The sequence below is a fragment of the Marmota flaviventris genome, chromosome 17, assembly GCF_047511675.1.
Source record: "Marmota flaviventris isolate mMarFla1 chromosome 17, mMarFla1.hap1, whole genome shotgun sequence".
In the NCBI taxonomy this organism is placed as follows: Eukaryota; Metazoa; Chordata; class Mammalia; order Rodentia; family Sciuridae; genus Marmota; species Marmota flaviventris.
In genome coordinates, this window is record NC_092514.1 from 6,408,808 (window position 1) to 6,428,727 (window position 19,920).

Consider the following 19,920-nt stretch of genomic DNA (forward strand, 5'->3'; position numbering starts at 1 on the left):
GTGCTGCTGGGGATTGAACCCAAGTCTTCATGCACACTAGGCAAGTGCTTTACCACTGAGATACACCCTGAACCCATTTGTACTTGAAACAGTCAAAAACTGCAGATAAATCAAGGCACAGTGGTGCACACCTGTAATCTCAGAGACTCAGGAGGTTGAGGAAGGACAACTTGAAGTTCAAGACCAACCTTAGCAATTTAGCAAGGCCCTAAGCAACATAGCAAGACTCTGTGTCAAAATAAACAATAAAAAAGGCTGGGGATGTAGCTCAGTGGTAAAGCATCTCTGGGTTCAATCCCCAATACCAAAAAACAAAAACAAAAACAAACAAAACTGGTAAATACCCAAATATCCTACAGGAGGTAGATGGACAACAAACTGTGGAATATCTATAATACTGAATACTACTCAACTGAATAGAATTAACTATTGACACAAATAACAACTTGGATGGATCTTAAAGGAGTTATGCTGAATGAAAGAATCCAGTCTTAAAAGATTACATACTGAATGATTCCATTCATATAAGATTATTGAAGTGACACATCTCTCATGGTGAATGGGTCTGTGGTTGCCAGATGTTGAGTTTGGGGGCAGGATATGACTATTGGGGTATACTCCAGGGGAGTTTCTTTGTGTTGATAAAGTAATTCTTTATCTTCATTGTGGCAATGATTATACCAATCGTAGAACTATCTATGCACACACACATTCCCCTCAAATAATAGCCAATGCAAAATCTGATGAAATCCAAATAAGCTCTGCACTTGATACTGTGTTGTACCAACATCAGCTTCCTGGTTTTACAATATCCTGTGGCTAAGTGAGATGCTATAATTAGGGGAAACTGGGTGATGGGTACATGAGAACTGTCTGTACTATTTCTGGACATTCTTGTAAGCCTAAAACTATTTCAAAATAAGAAGTTGCAATTTTAAAAATCAGATGTAACAAACTTTAAACAATGTGCTAATCTGAAGCCCATCTGATTTGAAAGCCAGTACTCTTAGTCACTACATTACACTGGTAAGGATCCGTTGGAAAAATGCCTTTATTAGCATGCATAAATAAGATGCATTCTCAGCTATTCAAAACTCTTTTTGTCTCCTTAGATCTTAGAATGAGGAAAAAACTTCACAAAAGAGAAAATGGTTAGTTGAAACATTTATGGCATTTGAGATGGGATGGTTTAAATAGACTTTATATATCAGCTCATTTATGATAAATCTCACTTATTTGTTATGGAGTGATCTCAATGTATTGTGAATTCTCCTTGCTAGATTTTTACATCTGTATTCAGACAAACCTTATTCTACATGTTTTCCCTCCTCGGGTATTCTTTTTGATAGCATACTATATTTCAAAAGCTCTTTCCTATCATTTTAGTTTAGAGGAAAGTTTAAGGGAAACTAACATGTTCAAAATAAATTCTTAAAAGCCATAGACTATATTTTAAAACTATTCTTGTTATCCTACTATTTCATTAGTGTTATGACATTCCTGAAATATCTAAAATAGTTACAACTGTGAAAAACACAAGTACTGAGAGACCATATCAGATTTTGAAACACTCAAAAATTTTAACTGGGAAATACATAAAACAACTCTATTTGTCAGGGTTAAGGTCAAGGGAAATATATCTTTTTGCATTTGTAAAGTATAACATCATAGAAAGCTACGCCACATAAAGCTACGGAGCAAGAAGCACAGCACCAAACTGCAGTTACATCATCTGCTAAGCATGTATGTTGCAAATTACTTAAAAGCAATCATCATAATATTCTGGGTCCCACCAAAATGTTATGATTAAACATCCACAACAAAGGCTGTGCCCAAAAAGCCCTGCTTTTGTTCTGAGCAAGGTTTATTTGAAGGAAATGGAATGTGATTGTAATAAGAAGCCGGGGCTGGCTCTGTCTCTTCAACCCATTAGGCTGCTGTAATGTGCAAGAGGCAGTAGGTTGGAGGAAGACAGGCTGGGAAGAGACTCATAAGTTCCACTCCAGGACTTGACAAGGCAAGAGGAGATGACAGGTGCAGAGGAGATGTATGAAGTACTCCATCAGGTAGCTCCCGCAGAAATGTAGTCCTAGCCATAAGGGCAGAACTCCCAGGAGGGTGCACTCTATCATAGTCAAAAATTCCAGTGATACATTGTTCATGAGAAAAATCAGACAAGGCAATTACAGGACAGAGCAGAAAGCCACTTCCGTCTCCCAATCAGACTTTCAATATTTAACCATCACTTCCTGAGTGCAGTGGGGCTTGGTGAATAATGCAGCATCCACAAGGCTATCTGAGATTTGTTCCTAATAATGGATTTTTGCATCACAACTGAATAGGGATCATCTATTCCCTTCTCCTCTCTGTGGTTACTTCTGCCTAATTTGCATTTTTACCTTTAAGGTGGCCTTTGTTATAAGAAATAGGAAAACATCATGGCCTATGTGTGCCTGAACTACTTAACCCTATATTAATGAAGCACAATCTTTTGGATACTTTGTTCTTTCTGGCACACAGGCCTTCAAATAGATACAAATAACATGTAGTCAAATCCAAATGTGGTCTTTCCATCAGAAAAATAAAAGCAGGAACTGGCCTGCTAGAAGCTGAAGGTGACAAAGTGGAAATAGTCATAGCTGAGATGAATCAAATAAATAATGTAAGCCTTGGGCATTTTTCATAAGAGCACTGGCGTTAGTAGTTGTCAAGGAGGGGGCATTTTTTTAAGCTGTAGTGTTTATTTAGGGTTTTCCTTGGTAACATTACCAAGGCTGTGGCTTCAGACAACCATTTATTAGCTTCAAGTTCTGTAGGCTGGAAGTCCAAGCATGGTGTGGCTGGATTTCTGCTGGGGTTTCAGAGGTTGAAATCAAAGGGGCTGAATGAAGTCTCATCTGGAGACTAAGGAAGGATCCACTTGTAAACTCACTTAACTGGTTAACAGAACTGAGTTCTGTGCAGTGGTGGTGAAGTCCCTTTGAGCAGTTTTGAGGCTATAGGGATGTCACTCATGTTTAGCTGTAAGGCTAAGCATGGCAATCATTCCTCTTGAAGAGGGAGAATGTTCACATTTGAAAGACTGCCTGGGCTCTGTCCTTGTTTAGGCACCAGTTAACTATCAGGTTTCTAGACCATATTTGGCATTAAGGATGTGTTAACAAACTCCACTTTCTAAGGATTCTGATGCTTAGATATAATTCAAGGGATATAATAGTTTATTTTCATCTGCATGTATTCTCACTTATATTGAGGCTGTGCCAAGGAAAGTAAGAACACCTGTATAATAGGCAGCCTCATCCCTCCCTCCCTACTTCCATTTTTCCTCCCCTTCTCTTCCTTTATTTCCTTCCTTCCTTTTCTCTTCCCTTCCTTTCTTCCCTCCTCTCTTCCCTCTCCCAAAAGAAGTTGTTGAGTCCCTCCCATGTAACAGATAGGCACAGTGCTAAGTTCAAGGAAAAATTACACCTCAGAAGACATAGCCTCTGTTTTAGGGATGATTTTATAATTCAATGTGAAACACAGAAAAGTAAATGGGCAATCTCAAAGTCTGATAAAAGGAATAACATTTTAGGATGATAAATACAGGGGTATCATATTCACTAGATTTTTCTCTTAACTATCCATTAAGCCTAGTATCCCTTGAGCTGTATTACTCTTATTTTACTGAAAAGTCTTGAGGTTTAGTCAATTTTGCAAATTTATAAACTTAGCAAGTGTAAAGCTTGGATTTGAATCCTATCTGTGTTCTACAGCTCCAGTACTTATTGAACATGGACACTAATTGGTTGCTCTGGGAAAATGTGGTGGGAATGTGCAGCTAACATAGTCTTGGAAGATCCAGGGGATGGACATGAAAGGCTTCATAGAGAAAGTTACAGTTTATCTGAGAACTGAAGAAAGATTAATAGTGGAAGAACACGATATAAAGAATAAGATAAATTTGGGTCTGGAACCTAGCTATTCCTACTTCCTAGCTTGGGGGAAATGTTTAACTTCTCAGATTCAACTCCCTTATCTATTTTTTAAAATGAGGCTAATGATATCTTATGTCAGAGTTATCAGAATGAAATGAGATAGCACATGTGAAATTTCTAGCATAAGGCTTGGCATTAAGACGACATCTAGTAAGAATTTTTTTTCTATACTGTACTAATATTCTGTTTCACTGTGCAAACCATGGAATACATGATCTACTTGAATCTCAAAGCCATGGGATGATTCAGATGGTTTAAAATGAGAGTTTAGATTATTTATTCTAATTTATATCAGTATAACCTGAATATTTCCTTTGTTATTTTGGGTATTTCTTTTATCTACCTGCTGAGCAACTCATTCAGCTATTACTAGATATGTTTTAAGATAAACATTCCTGGAGGGAAAAAAATGCTTGGATATTTCTCAAAAATGTCAGAGCCTGAAAGAAGCATTTATTAATACAACTCAATTAAAAAAAAAAAAAAAAAAAAAACTTCTGTGACTGGTTGTCCATCCATGGTACTGGTTGTACCATCCCCCCTCCCTCCCCTCCCATATTCTCTCTCTACCCCATCCACTGTAATTCATATCTCTCCTTGTTTATTTTCCCATTCCCCTCACAACCTCTTATATGTAATTTTGTATAACAATGAGGGTCTACCTCCATTACCATGCAATTTCCCTTTTCTCTCCCTTTCCATCCCACCTCATGTATCTGTTTAATGTTAATCTTTTCTTCCTGCTCTTCCTCCCTGCTCTGTTCTTAGTTGCTCTCATTATATCAAAGAAGACATTTGGTATTTGTTTTTTAGGGATTGGCTAGCTTCACTAAGCATAATCTGCTCTAGTGCCATCCATTTCCCTGCAAATTCTATGATTTTGTCATTTTTTAGTGCTGCGTAATACTTCATGGTGTATAAATGCCACATTTTTTTTTTATCCATTCATCTATTGAAGGGCATCTGGGTTGGTTCCACAGTCTAGCAATTGTGAATTGTGCTGCTATGAACATCGATGTAGCAGTATCCCTGTAGTATGCTCTTTTAAGGTCTTCAGGGAAAAGTCCACTAAGGGCAATAGCTGGGTCAAATGGTGGTTCCATTCCCAGCTTTCCCAGGAATCTCCATACTGCTTTCCAGATTGGCCACACCAGTTTGCAGTCCCACCAGCAATGTACAAGAGTACCCTTTTCCCCACATCCTCTCCAGCACTTGTTGTTGTTTGACTTCATAATGGCTGCCAATCTTACTGGAGTGAGATGGTATCTTAGGGTGGTTTTGATTTACATTTCTCTGACTGCTAGAGATGGTGAGCATTTTTTCATGTACTTGTTGATTGATTGTATGTCCTCCTCTAAAAGTTGGTTATTTGAAAAAATAAATAAGATCGACAGACCCTTAGCCATGCTAATGAAGAGAAGAAGAGAGAGAACTCAAATCACTAACATACGGGATGAAAAAGGCAATATCACAACAGACACTTCAGAAATACAGAAGACAATTAGAAATTATTTTGAAAACCTATATTCCAATAAAATAGAAGATAGTGAAGACATCGATAAATTCCTTAAGTCATATGATTTGCCCAGACTGAGTCAGGAGGATACTCACAACTTTATACACTTTATATAAGGTCATTTTATTCATTTAAAACTAAGTTTCAATTTGAGAACTTGACTGCAAGGATGTTAACTGATGGAAGAGATCTGCTATTTTTGATACAACTAATGATCTCTCTTTTGGTTTTCATTATAATAAGCTTGGGAGAAATATATTACTTATTAGTAGCACTGATATGTTTACCTTTTTATTGCCCATTCATTTTTTAGTAAATAACTACAGAAGCATAATAGGATACTCAAATAATTGCATAAACACTGTACTAATTGAAAGGTGGCTATGTTGCTGAAATTAAGCTGTTCGGGCTAAGCAAGAGGCAATGTCAAGTGGTGATAGTTTGAAACATTTGTTCAACCATTTACATTGTCTAAACTCAACACATGAATGTAAATTCAGGGGTAATGATATGTAATTAAGAAAACCAGGGCTGCTAGTGTATTTTAGAAAGTTGTTAATTATAACTTCCATTTGATTAAACAGGCTTTAGCATATTGCCACAGTTATTAAATATTCCCCTCTCACTTTATTTTCACCCAAATGGATTTACTATGCTTCTAGTGTCAGGTTTGAGAATTTTCACTAAGATTATACCTTATTTATTACTGGGCTTTTTTCTTTCCTTTTATATTTAATCTATTTCTTTGTAGAAGAAATTCCCTTTGGTTGCTATATTCTTGACATGAATTTTATCAAATGTCAGAAAAAGTTATTGGTTACTTTCTTATATTAAAACATCAAATTCACCTTTGTTATCTGTCTTAGTCACCAGAAATTTCTGTTTATTTATAGCATACAGAAATTGTTATCTGTCTTAGTCAACAGAAAATTCTGTTTATTTGCAACAAACTGCAATTAACTTAGCAAATGCAGAATTTATTGGAAGGGAATTGGCTCATTAACGCTTAGGATAAGAGGAGAAGCTGAGGCTTTGGAGTGTCTGGAAAGGAAGCACCCAGGAAGCCATGAGCTGAAAGGTTGCTCTCTAAGTAAGGCTACTCACTTAGAGATTAAGCCTGTGCCTTCTAAAGGAGCCTAAGCAATGAACCATTCTCAGAATGAAGAGATCAAGGATCCCATGGGATGTTTGTTCATTACTGTTAAATAAATACTTTTTGTTGTTGTAGTTCATTTTTCACATTTTCACACACTCCCACAAATTATCAAGCAGGCATAAATCCATCTACATAGTAGATGCTAAATAAATATTTGTTGAGTTAAAAAAATGTTATTATTCACTTTTAGAGCATTGTCACACATTCCTTCTTGGATATGAAAGAGATGTGAGAGTGACATCTGCCCCTCCATTGACTGATTGCGCACATCAGGATTGCCCTGGGTGGGACTGACTTGATACTTTTTCTTTGTGCTTTCTGCAGACTGTAATTTTCCACCTAATGCATGAAAATCTTATACAATCAAATAACATGAGTACAGGACAATGACCTTCTGATTAGTGTTCTTTGAAAACCAAGCTGCCTGATTTGGAAAGAAATTTTTTAGAAAAATAATTGAAGAGTTCAAATTAAGTAAAGGTTTGAATTAAGGAAATCTTATAGTAGATTTCATTTAAAACTTTTTATACAAATTATAATTCTATCTGAGTGCCAGAACCTTAATGCATTAAGATATCTTTGTGGTGAGATCAATTCAATAAAACACTGGAGCAAACAGCAGAAGTTCCTTGGCAAAATCATCCTATACCAAGCTTTCCCAAGCTCTTGCCTGGGACTTCTCATTCCCCTTATTTTTCCTGACCAGATTTGGTCTTTGGCACCCCAATACTTGGATCTGCTTTTCTCTCCACATATTAGGAAGTCTTTTCTGATCCCCATCCAAGCTTCTTCAATCCCATTACCAACAAATGCAATTTGGTTTTCTAGTATCTGTCCACTAATATCTCTTGTGTGTGTGCCCTTGTGAAAATATTTTCTGTTGACTCTGCTACATGATTTAGATCCACCTCTCATGCTACACACTAAGACTGATTCCCAATCACATATTCCTGTAAAAATCTTGTTTCCTTTTCTTAGGGTACAGTATTAATCACCAATATATTTCTTAGCATGGGTCCTTGGGTCTTATGTAATGAAGAGACATGACTCATTTGTTATTGTAATCATCCATGGCAGAGTTGCCATATTATTTCTTGCCTACACTAGAAAAATGCTTGAGAGTAAAAGTAAGCATGATTCATAATTGCTCTATAATAACAGGTGCACACTAGACCCTGGGCTAACTGGAACTGTTGTCATCATAATAATTATGATTATCTGTTTTCTCATTTCTCTCCTGAGATTTACTAATTTTCCTTTATATTCTTAAGTCTCTCTCTGATTTTGCTAAGTTCTGGAAATGAGCCATTTAAAAAATAAATTAGGGACGTATTTTATGGAGATGGTCTTTAAAATCAAACAAACATCCTAAGAACCTTAACTTTCAAAACACTTTGATATTTTACGCTTGTGTGCTAGGGATACTTTTATTTTTAAAGTAAGAAATGAATTACATTGTCAGAAGGACTTACCCACTTTTTTCTTTATTCATAAAAAATTACCAATTTCTTTAATATTAGATGGCATTAGGTTTTTAAGTTTTCTGTGGCTTGGTCCAGAATGCCCACTTTAAAGTTCTGTTGTAGAAACACACATTGAAAATTTACTAAGTAGTTTGGATGTTTTTATGCAACATTTTCAAGTTTCTAAGTTTTGGATAATTTTATATATGTACACATATATATTTACATATATTTGTAATATATATTTACATATGTGTACACATATGTATATTAAATGCCTGAATTAATAATTAAAATACCTCAAAAACCATCTCATCCCTTGGTTCTTTCCCTTTGTGGCATATCAGAATTCTAATTTAAGTGGTCTTGGATGGGACCCAGGAAGAGGCACATAAAAAAAAAAAAACCCTCAGGTGATTCTAATAAGCAGCCAGCACTGAGGATCTGATTAAATTCAACCCTTCATTTTACATGTGAGAATATAGAGGTCCTCTTACTTCAGCTGTCACTGTGGGTTAACAATCCAAATATCCCTGTAAATCTCTAGATGCTTTTAAAAGGGCTCTGTGAAAGTGACATCACCTTCTTTATTTAGAACTGATCATAATTTTTATGGTTCCAACAGATGTCTTAGTTTCCTGAATTATCCTTTCATATCATGGGGCTTCTAAAGCACTTGCCAAAGAAGCCGGAAGGTATGTCTCTTTTTCTGTTCTCCAAGTAGTACAGCATATTTTAGCTTTTTATTTCTTGCCAGTATGTTTGCTTGAGTTTCTTCATTTATCTTTTGTCCACTGAAGTTTATCCTCTAATATTTTAGATTATGAGGATTGTACCACTAAAGAAAGAGCCTGCAGCCTCAAAAATATTTCTCTTTTGTCTTGAGTGATTATTTAGCTTAGATGTCAGCAAATTAAAACCCATGGGCCAAATCCAGCACACTGTTTTTACAAATAAAGTTTTATTGGAATTCAACCATGACTTTTTTATTTAACTAATGTCTATGGCTGCTTCAAAACCACAGAATTGAGTAGTTGTGACTCAGAGACAGTATGAGCCACAAAGTTGAAAACATTTACCATCTGATTCTTTACTAAAAATGTTCTCTGACCTCTGGTTTAGCTAGTTTAAAAAAATCTTTGGACTCCAAGATATTTGTAGCCGTTGCTCCTCTATCATATAAAGTTAAAAGCTGTGGAGTTTTCAACTAGATTCCCATTGACACTTTTATTTTATTGCCCACATTCAAGACCTGGTCTTTTTTCATGCGGGAACCCAACAGATCCTTCAACTCTGGAACCTAATATCTTCTCAGTTGCAACTATCCCACATCATCTTTTCTTGGCATACCATACATTTGATTTTTTATTTTTGTTTATTTTTAATGATATCTTGATTGAACATAGAATTGGACACCTATAATCCAAAGATGTTAATTATCCCCATTTTATTTAACTTTGGTGAGCATCTAATGTTCTTTTTTGCATTTATTTTATTTTTATATTATTTTGCTTACTTTTGTAGCACTTTTTATAGTATTTTAGTAACATTTATTCATCCTTTCCCTGGCTCTTGTATCTTTGCTTCAAGATTGTTAAAAGTTTTTATTAAGTTATTTGATTATATGGAAATATGCCTAATCATAATTTCATCTGCTTTATGGCAACATTTTTGCTCTGTCAAAATTCAGTTTTTTATGTGGAAATTGTTTTGTCTATATATTTCCTTTGTTTGCTTGGGACATCTTCATGTATTTTGTGTACTGGTTCCTTTGTAATAACTACTTATTTCTGAATATGTTCTTTCGGACACCTGTTTGCAGGAGACAAGACAAGGTTGTGCTTCTGAGCTGTGAAGCTTTTTATCTGGTTTGCAATCATGGCAGAAATTATTAATTACATTCTTTAACATCCATTTCTCCCTTCTATAACAACAGATACCAATTCTACTCATTGTCATTGTGCCCAGATAAAACTCTAAAATTCCCAGCTTTCCTTACTGCTGGTTTTGGCCATGTGACTAAACTCTGTCCAAAAATACATGAGTGTTGATTTTGGCTTCAAAGTAAGCACCTTCAGAGTAGGAAGGGGATGGTGTCTTCTTTCTCAACTATCCAAAAGTGCTCCAAAAGTTATTAGGTGACTGTGTGGTGATCAGGAACATGGAAACCACGTGAATATCAGCGCAGAAAGTTAGGAGCTGTTTCTTTGATGACAAACTCAATCATCAGATAAATCCTTTTCTTGAAATTTTTCAAAGACAGAAATAGTCATCTATCATTCTAAGGCTTCTTTTGGTTGTTATATAGGTAAACCTTATCTTAGCTAATATGGTAATAAGATTTATAACAGGATTGTGTGAGTGTGGGTTTGTATACAAGATAATTGATTGGACTTTACTTTTTCACTTTAACCAAAGGGGTCAGCTTGAATCTTTCTCTATTGTGCCCCATCTCACCAACAGGTTGTTTTCTGTTGAGATGTCTGTGTGGTTCTTTCTGCAGCCCCAGATTCCTTACTTCTCTGAGTGCCAAATGAGGACCAAAGAAGTTTCAACTACAAGCTTGTATGTTCCAACATCATTGTTTAGACAAGGAATCATCAGCTGCTCTTCTTGGGTTCTCCCACATCTTAGGAGACTAGGTGCTCTGCAGGCTTTGTCTGAGCTCTGTGTTTTCAGGTGGGTCTTGGCTTTATCTTCTTGTGGGCCTCTCTACTGGTCTCTATATTGGGCAATTCCCTCCTCATATATATTGGTTCAGATTTAGTTTTCCTAGTATTGTCAAAGACATAGTTTCCATTTCTATTTGTTTTCTGCCTGTTGTAGCAAGGTGACTTTGGAGAAGAAAAGGGGTACAGATGTATTTCCTCCACCATTTTAAAGCCAGAAGTCTCCTTAGTTTGTTTTAAAAATAATAATATTTGAAATAGAACAGGATATATGCTCATCAATCAATAGTGACTACTCTCTTTTTAAAAATATCTTTATTTCTTTATGTGGTGCTGAGGATCAAACTCAGTATCTCACACATGCGAGGCAAACACTCTACCACTGAGCCACAATCCAAGCCCAATACTGTCTACTGTTAACATTTTAAAGAATGTTTTTTTCACCAAATTTTCTCATTTTCTCTCAATCTTGTTATCTAAGTAGAGTGATAGGAAATACTTATATATGTGTAACATATATATAATAGGATATATATATAATAGGTGATATTTATTTATATCACTTATTTAATTTTTGGGAACATGATCTAGAATATACTTAGTCTACAACAATATTTTAATTATTTGTTGGCATTCCACAATATGGATATACTAAAAGTTATTAACCAATTCCCTAGTTTGAGATATTAATTTTTCACCCATTGGCTATGATAAGTAATTCTGTAATGTACACCTTTTTTTCTTAAAAAACAACAAGCTAAGAGTGCCTTATTATTTACATTTTCTTAGAAAATTTTTGTAGAGTGAAATTTCAGCTCAGGTCAGATGGTCATTCATTATGATTTATTAACTGATTATTATGTTCTCATTATTATTCAAGGTCAGTGAGGAGGCAGGATGGTAAAGGGAGCCCTGTAACTCAGTAATTATGTCATCCTCATCACTAGAGTAGAGGCTATGTTCCTCAACTTCCTGGCAGACCCAGACTGAAGCTTTTTATATAAACATAGGCAAAAAAGGCCCCAGAGTTTTAAGGACTGGGAAACCTCCCCTCCTGGGTATTCCTAACATCATAAGACCTAACAGTCTTCTCTACTTCCTATTAGGATTTTTAAAAAATATTTTTTTTTCTTTTAAACCAGCTTTAGAGCTGTAAAATAGATGAAAAATATTACAGAATTACCTTCTATTCCTTACCGTATGTCCCTTAAGACTAATGTCTTAGCCATAATATAATGGTTAAGAACACTATGTTAACATTGGTAACTTTGGAAACTAAACTACATGCCTTCTATGAATTTCACCAATTTTTCCATTAATGTTCTTTTTTAAATAGTAGAGGCCCAGGACAATTCCATATAACATTTAGTTTTATTTCTTCTTATTCTAGTCCAGCCTGTAATAGTTTCTCAGTCTTTCCTCATCTTTTCTGATATTCACACTTTTGATTAATACTGCTCCCTTACTTTGTAGAATGCCATTCTATTGGGATGTGTCTGATATTTTCTCATGATTAGATTGAGGCTGTTTGTTTTGGGTGACAATACTACAAAAATGATATTATAACTTTCTCAATGGGTCATATTGAGTTCATGATATTGACATGTCTTATTGCTGGTCATGTTTACCTTTCACAGTTGATTAAGTTGGTGTCTGACTATTTTCTCCCCTATAAAATTATTGCAATTGATAAGTATCTTGGGTGACATACTTCCAGACTATGCAAACACTATTTCTCTTCAAAATATTGCCCAGTAATTTTAGTATCCATTGGTGGATCTTGCCTTCAACAATTATTACTGTGATGTTTATCTAATGGTAATTCTGTATTTTTTTTTCATTCTATGTTTATCAATTGGAACTTGTGTGAAAGAGCTCTTGCTTTTCCCTCATTTATTTATTTGATTATTTATTATTTATTTATTTATTTATTTATTTATTTTATTTATTTGATTATATCATTAGGAACATATGGATATTTATTTTATTCTTTGGATTAAAAGCATGTATACAAAGTTATTTTTCTTTAGCCTCCAAGTTGCCTATCACGACATTATCTTTCATACTTACTTAGATTAGTTCTTCATATATTAGCATTATTATCCCTTTGTGCCATATATGTTCTGAATCTTTTGTCTCTGTCAGTTGCTTTTTGATTTTTCATTATAGTGGTTTTGTTATACAAAGCATTCAAAGACATTTATATAGTGAAATTTATCAATCTTGCTTTTTGTTGACTCTAGATTTTGAATCATCCTTAGAAAGCTTTTCCTACACAAAGTTTAAAGTAGAATTTACTCCATGGCTGCTTCTTGTATTTGTAATGTTTTATTTTTTTTAAATTCAGCTCCCTAATTCATTTGATTTTTATTGATTTTTATGATTGATGTAAGATATGGATCTAATTTTATCTTCCTTTAAATGGCTATTTTTTTAAACATTGTATCATCCTCTGTGCTCCTGTGTGATAGAGTGCAGAGGAAATAAAATCATGTTTGTGGCTCCTGACAGCATTCCCTATCCGGTTGTTGGGTTGTATTGTTGTGGTGCTGGTGTGTGTTTTTAATAATACCATGTAACTCTTTAAAAACAATTTCATTTTTGATCAAGTCCCAAATCTGCCAGGCTGTTCTCTCTTCCTAACTGTGGAAAAATGAGACAGTTACTTGAACATTTATTTGGTAAGTAAAACAATCCATTTCCTCTGTGACCATGTAGCCAGAGTTTTTGTGAATATTTGGGGTCTGTTTGGAAGAGGGGATCTTGGCTACAGCAGCTGGGGGCTTCATTAGCAGGAACAAAATAAAAGCTTTTAAAAAGAGTCTGGAGTTCAGGTGACTGTTTGAATCCACTGTTTTTCCTGATAACCTGCAGCTGGGAGGGAAGATTTCACTTCCTGTTTACCCTCAACCAGGGGAGAAATGTTCAGGGCATTGTCACTTGCTTCTACACCTTTAACTGGGTTTGTTTGGATCTTAGGACTCTGGGTAGGAGGTCTGCTTCTTGTAAGTTAATGCAACTGCTTGTTCTTAGAGTCACAGAGCCCTACAAACATGGGGGGCAGGGAGCTAACTGTTGGTGTGTGTGTGGGCATGGGGGTGTCAGTACTTAGTTTTAGGGTTACTTAAACGTAGTGCAAAATCCCATCCACCACCAAACTTGATTTCATTCAGGACTCAACTGATCAACAGAGTTGGCCTTTTTCCACACCTGACCCACACATCTGTAAGCATGCTGGCCTGACTTGGATTTATCTGTCTTTTTCTACTTTTCCCCTGATCTCTGGATGCTGTAGCTAGAATTTAAAAGTGAAAAAACGTCCACTTTTGCTTACCGTTACCTTTAGAATTCCCTTGGAAATTCATTCCATACATTTCCAGCTGGAAGACCAATTCAGCAGGATTTTAAGTGCTAGAAATATATTCAGTATCTGTGTTATGCCAACTTGATGAAGTCAGTTAATCTTTTTTTCTTTTTAAAGTAGTGTCCAGCCACCCAACTTTTGACAGCAGTTGGATGAAGGTGCATTGAATAAGGAGAAATGCACCAGATTCTAATTTGAAGTCTAAGGTGGGCCAGCATCTTAGAGTCAAAGTGCAGAGGGTGGTGATATTTTATATGGAACAGCCCGCCCCCAACTTAAGTTCAGACACTTAGCTATTTTCTTTGTTCTTATCTCCTTGCTCTAAATGGAAATTTCATATAGAGCTTCTCATGGTCTCCCTAGAAGCAATATCTAATCACAAGACACCTGGTTTGGTGCCTTCAGTGTTTGCATAATACTTTGTTTGTTGGGCTGCAAGGAGACTTAAGGACAGAACATTTGTCCTCTGAAAGCTTCCATTAAAATGGCTTCCACGGGTTTGGAAAGCTAAGACCTGTTTTCAAGTGTGCTGCCCCAGCACCTTCCCAGCCCTTGGATCAAGCTGGTCACTTTTCCTCTGGTACTGTGGCCATCACCAAGCACATTTCAGTTAAAAGTTAATTGCTTTTCAAAGTAGCCCTTATTTCCCAGTTCCTAAAGGGAAGGAATGTCTGCATTGCAGCAGGACGAGGTAGAGACAGCATTGTGGGCCCACGGAGCATCCCAATGGGCTTCCTCTCTCTCGCTCTTGAACCAATAGACTGAGAGGAAAGGTTAAAGATTGACAATTGCAGTGGCCAGACTGAGAAGGGGTGTTCTGGAAATTTCTACTACCATCTTTGTTCCTTTAAGGAAAAGCAGCTCCTCAGGCTGAAGAGTCCTACATTTCATTCCTCGGGCATCCTCCTTCCTCCCCCCTTGCTTCTCTCATCAAGGTAGAATGTTCTTCTGCCACATTGGTAAATTGCAGAGGGAGGAACATAATGATGGGCTGATTTCCTTTTTTCTTCTGCCTCCTCCGTCCCCAAAGAGAATGACAGCTGCACGGAACAAACACAGACACACTGGAGCTTTTGATTCCTTTTTTTTTCCCTCCAATACCCTCCAGGATGGATGCACTTTCTGCTTTGGGAAATTAAGTGGTATTCACGTGGGGGAGGGGGAGGAGGAAGCATCGGCTTTTATTAGCTCCAGAAAATGGTCAGTGTTCAGTCTGTAACTAGGAATTAATTACATGTAATCACTCAGTAAACTTTCTTCAGAGTTTTTCTAATTGCTGAGCATGAACATAGTGAGGCCCTTGGAGCCAAGTCCAGCTACTTTTGTAATTAAGAGCTCAAAGATTTGAGTCAGAAAGAAAGAAACAATGAGGGTCTCTTGGTTATAAATTAGGGATGAAAACAATAGTCATTTTCCTTTCTTTCTTGTAACCACTTTTCTTTTAAACAAAACATCCCCCTTTTCTTTCCCTGAAAAAGCCAGTAGGGATCTTAGAAGTAGAAGACTGAGTCACTCTTTAGAAAGCTGGGTGACAATAACCTAGCAAAACCTACAGGAAGGGGTGGGTTTTGGAAGGACCAGCCACTTCCAATGGGTAACCTTCTTTGTTTCTTCAGCCTTCTCTCCCCTTCTGTCCTCTGGCAGAGGCAGCCAAACATTAGTCAGCCCTGGATCTTGTTTTGCCTCTGGTTGACTCTGAAAAGAAAGATACATTCAAGGGGGCCTTCCCCACCCTGCAGCAGAGACCTGAAAGCCGGCCTGTTTGGAGGCCCCAAGTTGTTCTTAAAATGCACAAACAAGTAAGTATTCACCCTTGGCCTCAGGTTGCTGCACTGGGGCTGCCCTTCCCCCCACCCCTTGCTCTCCTTACAGACAAACAAGCAGGCAGTGGCCATGCCAGCTCTGCAGCCTGAGCCTGCCAGGCTGGCCCTCCCCATCATGGTCACCTACCTACCTACCGGCCGGCATTGAGCTAGTGCCCATCCTCATCCTCGCCCTGGCTTGGCTCTGGGTTCTGTGCCCTCTTTCTCCCCTGGAGCAAAAAAGCAGTCACCTTGAAACTCCTCATTCCCAGCTCTGGAGGAATCCTGAGGCCAATTCTCAGACCTTAACAGTAAATGACATTATCTACCATGAGGCTATTAGTTTGGCCTCTGAAAATGGGTTTTGAAAAACCTATTGCTCATTCTCAGGGCCCTGTTGGGGGTGGACAAAAACCTAATTTGTGAGTATCCTGTTCCTTGGAGAGGGGAACTTGGGACTTAAGTTTTCTCTTTTGCAGACTGGGGTTGTCTTTCCTTGATGTTAACATCTTAGGGGTGGCTCTGCAGAGGGCTGGGTGGATGGTGGCCATTTTCAGGCTTATAAACAGCCTTTTAATTTTACCTTGGCCTCAGCCTGGGGTGCAGCCCTCCAGCCTAGCTCTGCAGATGCCTGCTGTTCCGGAAGCACTTTCATTTTACCTAATTTGCAGGATGGATGCAGAGCTGGCCGCCCTGCACTGAGAAGGGGGAGTGGGCTTCTACCCACCCCCACCCTGCCCCCACCCCCAGCCTGCTCCCTGGGAACATTTCCTGTTTGCACAGACACCTGTCTGTCTGCCAGTGTGATTCCTAACCTTCCACCCACCTAGTTCCAGGGCAAGAAGGCCCCATCCCAGAGCCTCCTGTTGAAGGCTCAGAATGTGAAAGGGAAGGCTTTTCCTCAGGAACATGCAACTTCACAAACTCTCTCTCTCTGTCATTGCAGGTTCTGTTTTTTTAAGCTTCTAAGCATTGGGTTGTTGGTGTCCTTTGGTCGAGCTTTTCCTGGTTCTGATATTTAGGAAGGTGGCTTTGAAACTAGCAGGGCTGCTTAGATATAGGCTCAGCTATTGAACAAACTGCTACCATTTTAGCTTCAATCCAGGAATTAGGCAGTGTTGCCAGATGTCATTTTAAGAATCCTGCATAAATAGCTTAGCCACCGATGACTGTTGTGTTATTGTATGTTAGTGAGGTGTTTAAATTTAGCAGGCTTCTCTCTTCTGACGAAAACCATTTGTGACAACACATCAGTTGTTTCTTTGGTTATCTGTGTCACTGGCTTCTCTACAGATGCTGTGTAAATTAATTTGTTAATGGGGTCCAATATCGGAATGCTAAATGTGTTAATATCCTGATTTAAACCCAGACCAGCCTCCTCCTCCTCCTCTGCTGGGACTAGTTAGTGGAGGCCCAGAGCTCCTGTGATTTAATCCTGAGCTATCATCTTTTCCTTTCTGTCTGCCGCCCATCCTGAACTCTTCTCCCAGCAAACCTGGGGCACTTCTAAACACGTCTCCATCCTACACTGAGGTTCCAGGCCCAGGCCGCCTTTCTGGAATCTTTTGCCTTGTCACTGTCTTAGACAGCCCGACAGAGACAGGATGTTCTTCTCTAGCCTTCTTCCTGCCCTGGCTTCAGTCTTCCCAAAGGAAAACTCCAGCCCTGTCAGTTGGCAATGCACCTCTTGCTCCTTGTGGAACTGTGGTCTGATGGAATCACATTCTGAGTGGTGGCTGAGTGGAAAGTTCTAGCACCTCAAGCCCTTCTTCACACCTATAAACTCATGACTTCACTTCTTCCCTGGGCTTGGCTTGGGAGGTGGTATGGGGGGAAGATCTGGAATGGCCCAAGTTCCAGCAGAGAGGAAGAAGGTTCTGGAAGACTTTCCAGCTAAGGGTGCTTGCTTACCTTCCTTCTCTCCCCATCGCTGACTCTTGGCAGGGTCTTTCCTCATTCCACTTTTGTGGGGGAGGATAATTAGTCACAGCTCCAGAGGGAGCCAAGCCTTCTCTACAAGGACGCACCATGGGGGGCTGGCTCCCTAATTTGTGGAGTCGATGCTGATTGTTGGAATTGTTTTGCAACCAGCTCTTTCTTCTTCTAGTCAGTCTGAGCATATTTTACTACTTTGTAATTTAACCTGTATCTTTTTCCCCCTCCTTGTGTTCCTGCCTCATCAGAGAATTGTAAGATTTTAGCGGTTTGGGAAATACTCACTGCAGAGTTTAGAGATGAAACTCTGGGAACTCTGCGAACCCTTCCTGCTGCCTGACTTTGAACCCAGTGCTGGCAGTGAGAAGCTTGTTCATTTGAAGGCTGGGTTCTCATGAGCCCAAAGGAGTAGGTTGTAATTGTGTATCCAAAAAGATTTGCTTCTTTGCATACCCAATAGCATGACAACTGGAATAGTAATTTGACTTAAAAAACCATCTAGTGTTTTAAAGGAGTCCTTTAGGAATCTTAACACTGTGAAATCAGGGTTGTTCTTTCCCCTATGGTGGAGAGGGATGGGGGCTTGTCTTACCGATGGGCTGTGGCTAGGCTTCTCAGTGGCTGCCCCAAGGCAGGTTCTATCCCTCCTAAACATGAACATAATTTGCTCTATTTCAGCTTGGCTGAAGAGGAAATAAAAACAGAACAGGAGGTGGTAAAGGGCATGGATATTTCTACTCGCTCCAAAGGTGAGTAAAATTCTTGCATTATCTATTTCTGCACAAAGGAAGGAATGGGGGTTTCTTTTTATTGTTGGGGAGCCGTGAAGTATGGCCCTCTGAGCTGGCATTGCAACAGTCCGTGAATTGTGAGATGTGGACCCTTTAATGACTGAACCTAACTTCTGGAGAAATCTTTTGATTATCTTTCCCCTGCATGTATGCTTAGGTGTACCTACTTGTCAGGAATTGTCCCGACATTAGGTTTTGGGCATGTGTTGGGCCTGGAGATGGGCAGCTGCTGCTGGATTCCTGATTTTAGCAACAAGCCTCTTTGGGATCTCAGAAGTGGGATGAAGTTGGCCTGGTGCCTTGGGAAATGGTGGTCTTGGGTCAGAGATGAGAAGGAAGATCTGGGCTTTCTGGAATGTTGGGGGCAGTGTTTGCATTTAGGGCAAATTGTGGCACATTTGGGCACATCCAGGCCCCATCTACCTGTGGAGACGCCTCTTCTGGTCCTATAAGCATGGGGACCTCTTCTCTTCATCTCACGCCTGGGTTCTCCTGACTTGTCATCAGGTGGCAGCCCCTCTGCTGCCTGAGTGACTGCTTTGGGTGACCATGGCCTCTCCCTGCTGGAGCTAGGAGGATGTTAAAAAGCATCTCTTTTTTGCTGGCCCCTCCACCGACCTGCCAGCACCCTCCGTTCCAGTCTGAAGTCCCTGTGCCCTGCCTCCTGGGACAGCCTTGCTCCCTTCCTCTTGTGACATCCTATTCTCCTTGGGCCATTTCTCCCGACTCCACTCTACCTCTCTGGCCTCCTTCTGTGCCCTCCTTGGGGCTTGTGTGCCCTCTTTCTGGAACACGCTGCCCTAGGACCTGGCTGCTTGTGTCTTGTTGCTTGGATTCCTCCCCGAGGGTGACTTTTCTCGGCCACCTGGTCTGAAGGAGTCATTCCTTCATTTTCTGTTGTTTTTTGAAATAAACTTTTTTGTGTTTTAGAGTCACTTTAGATTTCCAGAAAAGTTGTAAAGACAGTGCTGAGAATTCCCACGTCACCCGGCTTGTGAGCCCACCCCACCCTGCTCCTAGCATCCTGAGTGCGAAGCATTTGTCAGAATCCGAGTCGGGGTGGCATGTCATTACCAACAAAGCCTTTGCTGTGTTCAGATTTCTTAGTTTAGCCACTGAGGCCCCTTTCTGTTCCAGGCTCCCATCCGCCATACTTGGTTGTCTTATCTCCTCAGGCTCCTGGCTGTGACAGATTTTCAGCCTTGTTTTCGATGACCTTTACAGTTTTGAGGCATGGGCCAGGCATT

General features: G+C 38.9%; 1 pseudogene; it reads left to right on the forward strand.

The window, feature by feature from the left end:
- Positions 1–18,444: 18,444 nt before the first annotated feature.
- The window catches only part of LOC114080942 (MYND-type zinc finger-containing chromatin reader ZMYND8-like), a 69,318-nt pseudogene continuing 67,842 nt past the window's right edge, over positions 18,445–19,920 (forward strand).